This window comes from Rutidosis leptorrhynchoides, chromosome 4 (assembly GCF_046630445.1).
Source record: "Rutidosis leptorrhynchoides isolate AG116_Rl617_1_P2 chromosome 4, CSIRO_AGI_Rlap_v1, whole genome shotgun sequence".
NCBI lineage: Eukaryota > Viridiplantae > Streptophyta > Magnoliopsida > Asterales > Asteraceae > Rutidosis > Rutidosis leptorrhynchoides.
In genome coordinates, this window is record NC_092336.1 from 149,371,091 (window position 1) to 149,381,320 (window position 10,230).

Here is a 10,230-nt window from a genome sequence, read left to right on the forward strand (position 1 = left end):
GTTAATTATTTGGTGAAGTTGAGCATACTTATTATATGCATCTTTTTTTTTCTATGGTCATGTTATTGATGTTATTCATAAAACTGCCAGATGTTTTTATATTGCTCGCACAAGGTTAGGGTTCATCGTACCATCAATAGATTTGAAATTGAGATATCTGTCAATTGAAACAAGTATTTGGATGAATTTATTGCTTACTTAAAGTCGTCTTAAGAATTAAAGATAATGCTACAGTTGATGCTTTCTTTAATGACTAGCCCCAATTTGTCATAGGTACAATCCCACTCACGTAATTGAACATCCCAATATCGATTACAAATATATGAGTTATAATCTAATTGTTTATGTGATATTTCAGCGATTGGATGTAAATTGATAACCTTCTACTTGATAGCAATGTTGCATTCTCAGTATGTGTTACATGTTATCAATTAATTGAGATATTGAACATGCTATTATTCTGCAATTATATATTTAATGTTTTTGAATTTGTTAGATGCATTAATGTGTGGATTGTTTTGAGCTCAGTTGTGTGTTTGATGCCATGCAGGTTCATGGTGGGAAAGGTGAAAACAAACATAGGCAACTTCATTTGGGTAGTAGTGCTCAAGAGGTCTGTTTTTTTTAACATCTTTCCTATACAAGTTGATGTTAAATTAAAAATAATAAATTTAAATATGTAAATACTTGACTTAATTAATAGGCACCTCTTGCATTTTTTATAAAGTACGGACACGTTAAGTTCATTAATTAACCAGTTCTTATCTTATGCCTTTAGCGCCTAACACAACTGGACCAAGGTCAACTAAAAGTGGTTGTATGCCAAACCCGCCCGACTTGTGTTAAAAAATAACCACCATGATCATTTTATCTACCTGATTCGCCCATGTTGCCGCCTCTTATTTTTTGCTGCCATTTATTGAGCAATGTTGTAAATAAATTTAAAAACTTTAGTAACTGAGATGTGTATTTATTCGATGCCAAATAAGTTGCACTGGCAAAACACAGAGAGTTAATGAGTATATATACGACCAGATGATGAAGCAAACTGGTGGTCAACCATCAATGTAAGTTTCATGATTACTTTTTGAGTTTTGGGCAATTAATTCATTTACCGCATATAGATAGAACTTCACTAACCAAAGGTCCATCTATCTACTCTATATATTAAAGTAAAGTGATATTTATGTCAGATTTAAATAAAATCCATTAAATAAAATAATCCACACACTTAATATAGTTTTTTTGGGTTGATCCAAGGGCTACCATTTATCTTTGGTCAGAATAATCTCTCTGATGTCAGAATTATCTGCGTTTTCAAATATACCCATCAACACATACCATCTTTCATTCAATATTTCATAAAACCGTCAAATAAAAAATCCTATTATTTCATGTAACCGCATGTAATCTCTTGATATCGGTTGAACTAATTTAAATTCAGAATATCCACTTCTAGTTTATAACCGATTGTAGTTCCATGAGGAGGAACATAGCATCATAATTTTGCCTACTTCAAAATCTGTTTCCTAATTTGTTTGTACACTTCAAAATTGATCTACAAAAATTAGGGCATCATAAGAGAATACTGATTGGTATGGCGATTTGTTCATCATGAACATAAGGTATGACGATTTTTATTTATTTGTATTTAATCTGCGATTAGGGTTCATAGGATCGATGATGATTTGATTATGCATACTGCGATTAGGGTTCATAGAAAAATGTTACACCATATTACGTACTTGAAAAAGGGGTTTCATCTATTCTATTTTTCTTTCAGAATAAAAGTTACTCTTAGAACATAAATGCTCTATGTGTTTTGGACTTTATGGATGATCATTACCCTGTTCGAAGTGTTTTTTCTGTTTTAAACCAAGTAAGCTTTATGCAACCTTCTATTACATAGTTTATAGTTATAAAATTCCCCGATTTGATTTTTGAGATTTCAATTATTCCCACATGTATTAATGCTAACCTTTTTGTTTTTAATTGTGGGACTCACTATTAATTACACTATAATATGCTTTTAGTACATAAATTCTGGAATTTCGTGAAATTAAGTTTGCAAAATATCATCAGGACTTGAAATAGAATGGCATGACAATAACGTTTTTGAAGTCTCACATTTGACTTCCACTGTGCTAATGAGATGAACTTTGTTTTTTCATTTGATTCATGCTTAACATGGACCCTGTCTAAGCTAAGTTAGTGTTAGATGCCGCTTTGGCCCTTAAATACGTTGGACATTTTTGTATATATATCTTCTCTACTATTTTGACAAATCGATCTTCTCTATAATTAGCATTTTTTAAGTTAATATTTTTTCTTATTATCTATAGTTTGTTTGTAATTTTGTAATATAGTTTGTCCTAAAGAGTACTTATATTTATTTTATATAGGAACGGTTATAGAACAATAACAATGAAGCTTAGATATATTGTTTTGGTTTCCAACCGTTGACCAGGACAAGATGGTAGTGATGAAGCTGGTAGTGCTAACAATCTTGAAGATGAAGCAGCAACCTATAACATAAAGTATCTTACCAGTAGTAATCTAATGGGTCTTGCGGAATAAATTCTATGTTAATGAATCATTTGAATTACTTTTAATATCGATCACACTCATCTTTTTACATTTTTTGGTCTTCAATAGGTGAAGGATCCAAGTTTTTGACGTCATATTCTTATTCAGTACCTAATTTTGTTCGATTATCTAAAGGTTGTTCGATTGGTTCATGCTCATCTATTTTTAGTTAAATTGTTTTAAATTCTTTGGAACCGCATAAGATTGAATATATTATTATATTATATCTTAGCGGTCCACTTGTGACTAATTTGTTCCAGTCTCGAGAAAAAATGACTAGGATTTGCCTTCTGAATCTTCGGTTACTTAACCGATATGGTTTCACGTTCTTCTAGATTTGTTAGCCTTTACGAATAGCCCGTTTGTTTCCCCACAAATTTGGTTAGCATACTGTATGGTAATATTTGTGTTTATCATTCTATGAACATCATGATTAATTGATGTTTCAAATGTAGAAGAAAGAAATGTATAAGGAAGAGATAAAATTATGTGAAGAGCGAGTTAAACAACTCTTGGTTATGCCTCGAGTGAGACTTGAACCCACAACTTATGGGTTTATGGGCTAACTCGAACGTAAATAAGACCAAAGCTTGGGTATCTTTTTGTGCAGTTATCCCTTATGGAATGATGTTTTCGTTTCAATTACAAAATTTTCTTTGAATTGTGATCTAGGTGTGGTGGAAACGTGATGGTTGTGGTCCTCTTGATAAACAACTCACAGAACAGAAAGTTGTTCGAGATGGAGGAAAAAACTGTAATAAAAAAATGATGTTCTTAACAATGGACTATAATAAAGAATCCTTCATCAGCTTACTATCTTAATGATAGAGGTACACAATATTTTATATGATACATTATAAAGTTTAGCATCTGAACTCCTTTCTGTAAATTTTAGCTGTCCATGATGGAGACTGAGACGACCCGTCCTAATCAATAAGGACGAATACAATAACATATGATTACATTGCGAGGTATTTGACCTCTATATGATACATTTTACAAACATTGCATTCATTTTAAAAGACAAACTTTTATTTCATCGAAAGTTGATAGGCATGCATACCATTTCATAATATCCAACTATAAATGATCTAATCTGTCATTTGCTTAATCATAATCTTTAATGAACTCAACGACTTGAATGCAACGTCTTTTGAAATATGCCATGAATGACTCCAAGTAATATCTTTAAAAAAATGAGCAAATACACATCGGAAGATTTGCTTTCAATCCTGAGAATAAACATGCTTTAAAATGTCAACCAAAAGGTTGGTGAGTTCATTAGTTTATCATCAATATTCATTTCCATCATTTTTAATAGATCACAAGATTTCATATTTCCATTTCTCATAAACATCATGCATGCATATAGCCATCTGCATAAAAATCATTCATATGGATTGAACACCTGGTAACCGACATTAACCATAATGCATAGAATATCTCCACGGATATCGACGTCTGTATAATAATAATCTCGAAGTACTAAAACCATCCATAGACATGAATGGGGGTTGTTAGGCCCAATAGATCTATCTTTAGGATTCGCGTCAATTAGGGGCCATTTCCCTAATTCTTAGGTTACCAGACTTGAAGGGCGATATTCGATTTCGATAATCCAACCATAGAATGTAATTTCGATTACTTGTGTCTATTTCATAAAATATTTATAAAAGCAGCGCATGTATTCTCAGTCCCAAAAATATATATTGCAAAAGCATTTAAAAAGGGAACAAATGAAACTCACAATACTGTATTTTGTAGTAAAAATACATATGACGACATTGAACAATGCAAGGTTGGTCTTGGATTCACGAACCTATATTAAGTATATATATATATTTATATTATGGTCAATATCTGTCTAACAATTAAGGTCGGGTCATAATGTACCACAATCCTAATGCTCGAGACCGATATGCAAAAGTTAACAGAAATCAGTTTGACCCAAAATGACTTTCAAAATTTATACATGTTTATTATATAGTCATTTTATATAAATATATTTATCAGATTTTATTAGAGTAAATAATACAAGTCATATATTAATAAATAAAAATTTATATTAAAATTTTATATATGATAAAAATATATTTTTATATATCTCGAGTAATAAAATTTATATAATTCACTCAAAATCAAAAACATATAGTGGTATGTATTATTAATGTAGTTATATTACGTGTGGTAAAAATATCTTTGTATCACATATTTATTTGATAAAATAATATTGATAATAATAATTATGAACAAAAGTTGTATTATTTTGTAATAATAATAATAATATTAATTATTTTAATAATAATAATAATAATAATAATAATAACAATAATAATAATATAATGATAATAATAGTAATCATAATAATTAGATGATACTAATATTAGTTTTAATGATAATGATACTAATAATAATAATAATAATAATACTAATGATAATACTAATAATAATAATAATAATAATAATAATAATAATAATAATAATAATAATAATAATAATAATAATAATAATAATAATAATAATAATAATAATAATAATAATAATAATATAATAATAATAATAATAATAATAATAATAATAATAATAATAATAATAATAATAATAATAATAATAATAATAATAATAATAACAATTTTAATACTTATATTAATAACGATAATGATAATAATAAAAATAATAATTATTAGATAGTAATAATAACGACGATAACAATAACGATAACAACGATCGTATTAATAATAAAAATCATTTTAGTAATCATACTAAAATTAATGATAATTCAGTTGACTATATCTTTTAATCCGTTCATCGAAATCATACGTTTTCTAAATGAAAAGTTATTAATTTTTCGCCAGCTTTCCAACGACTTGCATATCATATACCTTATCTTAGTAGCATATATATTAAATTCGTGATCTATCATAACTATTTAACGACGAAACTAAGCATACAAGCATGCATAATCATATATACTCGAGCACTAGTAAGGGATACACCATTAATATATAAAAGATAAAGTATGAATGCTCACGTATCAATATTGAGATTCAATATTGCAGGAAAGGTACGTAGACGCAACGGAGATGATAAACACTAAATTGACCTCACGAGCATACCCCCAAACAATACCCATAACCTCCATAGCTATAACTCATAATTTCCTTAGCTCTATCCCACTCGAAAAATAATTTTTGAAATCACTTGGACAGCACTCCGTCGTAATATTTTATGTATAATACTACTAATAATAATACTCTTAACCATAAGATTAATAATAATATTAATCTTAATAATAATAATAATAATAATAATAATAATAATAATAATAATAATAATAATAATAATAATAATAATAATAATAATAATAATAATAATAATAATAATAATAATAATAATAATAATAATTTAAATATATACGAAGAGCAGAGAGATAGATAAGTGAAATGACAAAAACTGGAACCAAAACTCGATGGAATTTATAGAGGTTTGCTGTCACATGTTGCCATGCGATCGCATGGTGTATATGAGCAAGACTCATGCGATCACATGAGCTTGCTTTCTAGCTCGTGTTCTTTTTTTTGCTCCTGCCGACACTTATTTATATTATTATATATATAATATATTTAATTTATATAATTAATTATATATTATATAATATTTATGTGCATAGTTAGTTTGAAATTTTTGTTCCGATGACTTGTACGTTGACACTCGACTTACGTCCCGGTTGCGGTTTCTCGAACTCACTTTCGTACGCTTAGAAAACTAGCGTTTTACGTTTCGTGATGTATACCTTTACCAAAAATATAGACTTAACTTATCACTAACTAAATCATTCTAAGTGTAACTTGAATGTTAGAGTGCTTTGGTCATTAGCTTTTATAAATCAATGTCTCGTTATATATACATATACACATATATATAATAGTATTATTTTAACTCAAAACGTTTTATAACTAGCTTAATATTAAATTTTATTATATTTGTAATATATATATATATATATATATATATATACACACACTTTTATTTCATAATATAAGTTTGAAATATTTATTTAATAATATAATATTTAGTTTTTCAAAAGTAATTATATTTCAAGACTCATTTATAATCGTTTAAATGATAGAAAATATTAGGTCATAATACGTTTACGTTTTTGAAACACAATATATATATATATATATATATATATATATATATATATATATATATATATATATATATATATATATATATATATATATATATATATATATATTTGTAATTTATAATATAAAGCTTTAATTAATTTCTTCAAAATTCATTAACAAAATATCTTATAAAACATTTTGATAATAAAGTTCTTTCTAAATTGAAAATGTTTTAGTACTAAATCAATTAAATATGATATCTTTTGATTTTCCAAAACCAATATATATTTAAGAAACATTTTGTTAAAAGGTTAAAATGATGGAAATCATTATATCGTACTTGAAAAGTAAAATTATATATAATAGGTTTTTAAATTTTTTTAAATTACTAATTATTGATGAAGCGTGAGATAAAGTCCAAAGGTTAAATGAACGTACAAAATTATTTTAAGATAAAATGTCGATATTTATTTTCTAAGTTATCTATATCCCATAACTTTACTTTCACATTAAGTAATATGAAAGTTAAATAGTTGATGCATATATAGGACATCGAACAGGAATTTCACTAACCCTTGTCTAGTTCCTGTTAATTGACACTTTGTCATTACTCGAAGATCACTTTACCATTTATTCTGAATATCGTTAAAAGAAAAGGTTTCTTAAATCAAAGTGGACCTCTCAACAGAGACTCGTAATCATACAATGTAACTGATAAATCAATCATTTGATATTATCTTCTAATTCCATCGAAACATATTGAAACAAATACGTTCATGTGAAGTATTATACATTTAACACTTTGATAACATTTTCAGTTAATATAACTGTATATATATTCACATATATATTATATATACATAACCATATACACATAAATGTTCGTGAATCATCGAGCACGGTCAAAGGGTAATTGTTTACATGAGTATAATTCCAAAACTTTCGAGACTCAACATTACAGACTTTGCTTATCGTGTCGGAAACATATAAAAATCAAGTTTAAATTTGGTCGAAAATTTCCGGGTTGTCACAGAGACTTGGGAGTAAACAACTCTCTCAGTTATGGAAATGGGCTGTTCAAAATCCAGTGCGTAAATTTTAAGTTTTTCTTTAATAACTTGTTTTCACAATTTTTTAGTTGCGTCAAATCTTAAATTTCATTAACTTTATGTTTTATTTCCTTGGCACACTTATAATTGATTAACCAGTCTTGTGTTTTCATTTATTACTACTGCCGAATGCTCTTACCGATTCTCAACGTGTACGCAGACCTGCTATATTATATATATATATATATATATATATATATATATATATATATATATATATATATATATATATATATATATATATATATATATATATATATATATATATATATATATATTCCAGTGTTTTTTTATCTGAAGTATCATATGAGATTTCATATACTTGAAATTAATTGGGATTCTCTTTTTGTAATGATTTACAGCTGGATGTATATGCTGGAATTGAAGTAGAATACCACCACAAAAACAATCCAGTATGTCTCTTTCTGATAATGTGAATAGTCAGTGTTTAATTTACAGTAAAATGTATTTTCAAATTATTCATGCAGGTTTACTGTTGGAAAGGTCTTCGATTTTCAGCAAGGCAGAATTTGGAGGGATTTTCGCGTGTGAGATTTGTTTATTTTGTTATGTTAGTTCAATTGCACTGAACATTATTATTATCGTCAGTGTTATCTAAATATGGTTTGAGGAATTTTCTTGCAGTTTACTAAAGATGGTGTTGAACGGGTTTTTATGTTGGAACTTATGCCACCACCTGATATCGGGTCAAAATATCCAGCTAAATTAAGTGACAAGTCAAAACGTGCTAAAAAGAAGAAACCAAAACCGCTGCAAATCAAGAAGAGGAGAATAAGGTATTGACTTTGACTATTAAGGTCAAATCTAATACTTAATAAATTCCAAAAAACAGTTAATCGAGCTGAATCTCTATTTATTTGTTTTGATTGATCACTTTACTGATTGAAGGATCAGTTATCATCCATTATCATACATCATTTGATTTTCATTAACGCCTCATAATTCCTCATCGTCATCTTCATTTTCCCATATTTCACTGGATGATTCAAACATAATCCCTTTCTGTTTAAATTCGTTTTCTCGCCCTAAACCCGATTAAATATTGTTTAGAGTCTACCAGATGTTCACATCGTCATCTTCACGTATTTAAACGATAGGGAAGGCGATTTGGTGATGTTATGATAACTGATCCGTGAAAATTAAATGAAAATCGTAACCCTAATTAAGGTGAATATTACAGAGTATATTGTGCTAATTACGGATGGGTATGGGGCATGCGGCAGCTGCTTATAATAACTGATTTTTTTAATTCAAAATTCTGAGAAAAAAAGGATGCAACACCTACAAGTGAAGCTGATGATATAGGCATTATACCAGATCTTGACATTCATATTGTTTTCCTCTACTTGCTATCATTGACTTGGATTTTGTATATTTAGGGTAACTCTTGCTGAGCAGACCACATTTGATGCACAAACTGTTGGGTTTAACCAACATAAAGATGTTGCAGTACTTGTATCGCTGCACCTGAATATAAATTGAGACCAATACTGAAATGTCCCGTTCTTATTGATTAAAAACGTTCCATATTAATTGATTTCGTTGCGAGGTTTTGACCCCTATATGAGACGTTTTTCAAAGACTGCATTCATTTTTAAACAAAACATAACCTTTATTTTATCAATAAAGATTTAAAAAGCTTTACGTAGATTATCAAATAATGATAATCTATAATATCCTGTTTACACACGATCATTACATAATGGTTTACAATACAAATATGTTACAATGAAAAAGTTTCTTGAATGCAGTTTTTACACAATATCATACAAGCATGGACTCCAAATCTCGTCCTTATTTATGTATGCGACAGCGGAAGCTCTTAATAATCACCTAAGAATAAACATGCTTAAAATGTCAACATAAATGTTGGTGAGTTATAGGTTTAACCTATATATTATCATATCATAAAAATAGACCACAAGATTTCATATTTCAATACATATCTCATACATAGCGATAAAAATCATTCATATGGTGAACACCTGGTAACCGACATTAACAAAATGCATATATAAGAATATCCCCATCATTCCGGGACACCCTTCGGATATGATATAAATTTCGAAGTACTAAAGCATCCGGTACTTTGGATGGGGTTTGTTAGGTCCAATAGATCTATCTTTAGGATTCGCGTCAATTAGGGTGTCTGTTCCCTAATTCTTAGATTACCAGACTTAATAACAAGGGGCATATTCGATTTCGATAATTCAACCATAGAATGTAGTTTCACGTACTTGTGTCTATTTTGTAAATCATTTATAAAACCTGCATGTATTCTTATCCCAAAAATATTAGATTTTAAAAGTGGGACTATAACTCACTTTCACATATTTTTACTTCGTCGGGAAGTAAGACTTGGCCACTGGTTGATTCACGAA

General features: G+C 28.3%; 1 long non-coding RNA gene across 1 annotated transcript; it reads left to right on the plus strand.

Moving 5' to 3' along the window:
• The first annotated feature begins 948 nt into the window (after nucleotides 1–948).
• LOC139839665 (uncharacterized) lies at nucleotides 949–2,738 on the plus strand. The gene is made up of 3 exons (XR_011757022.1): nucleotides 949–1,067; nucleotides 1,572–1,625; nucleotides 2,403–2,738. It is a non-coding gene; the product is annotated as an uncharacterized lncRNA (long non-coding RNA).
• Nucleotides 2,739–10,230: the final 7,492 nt, after the last annotated feature.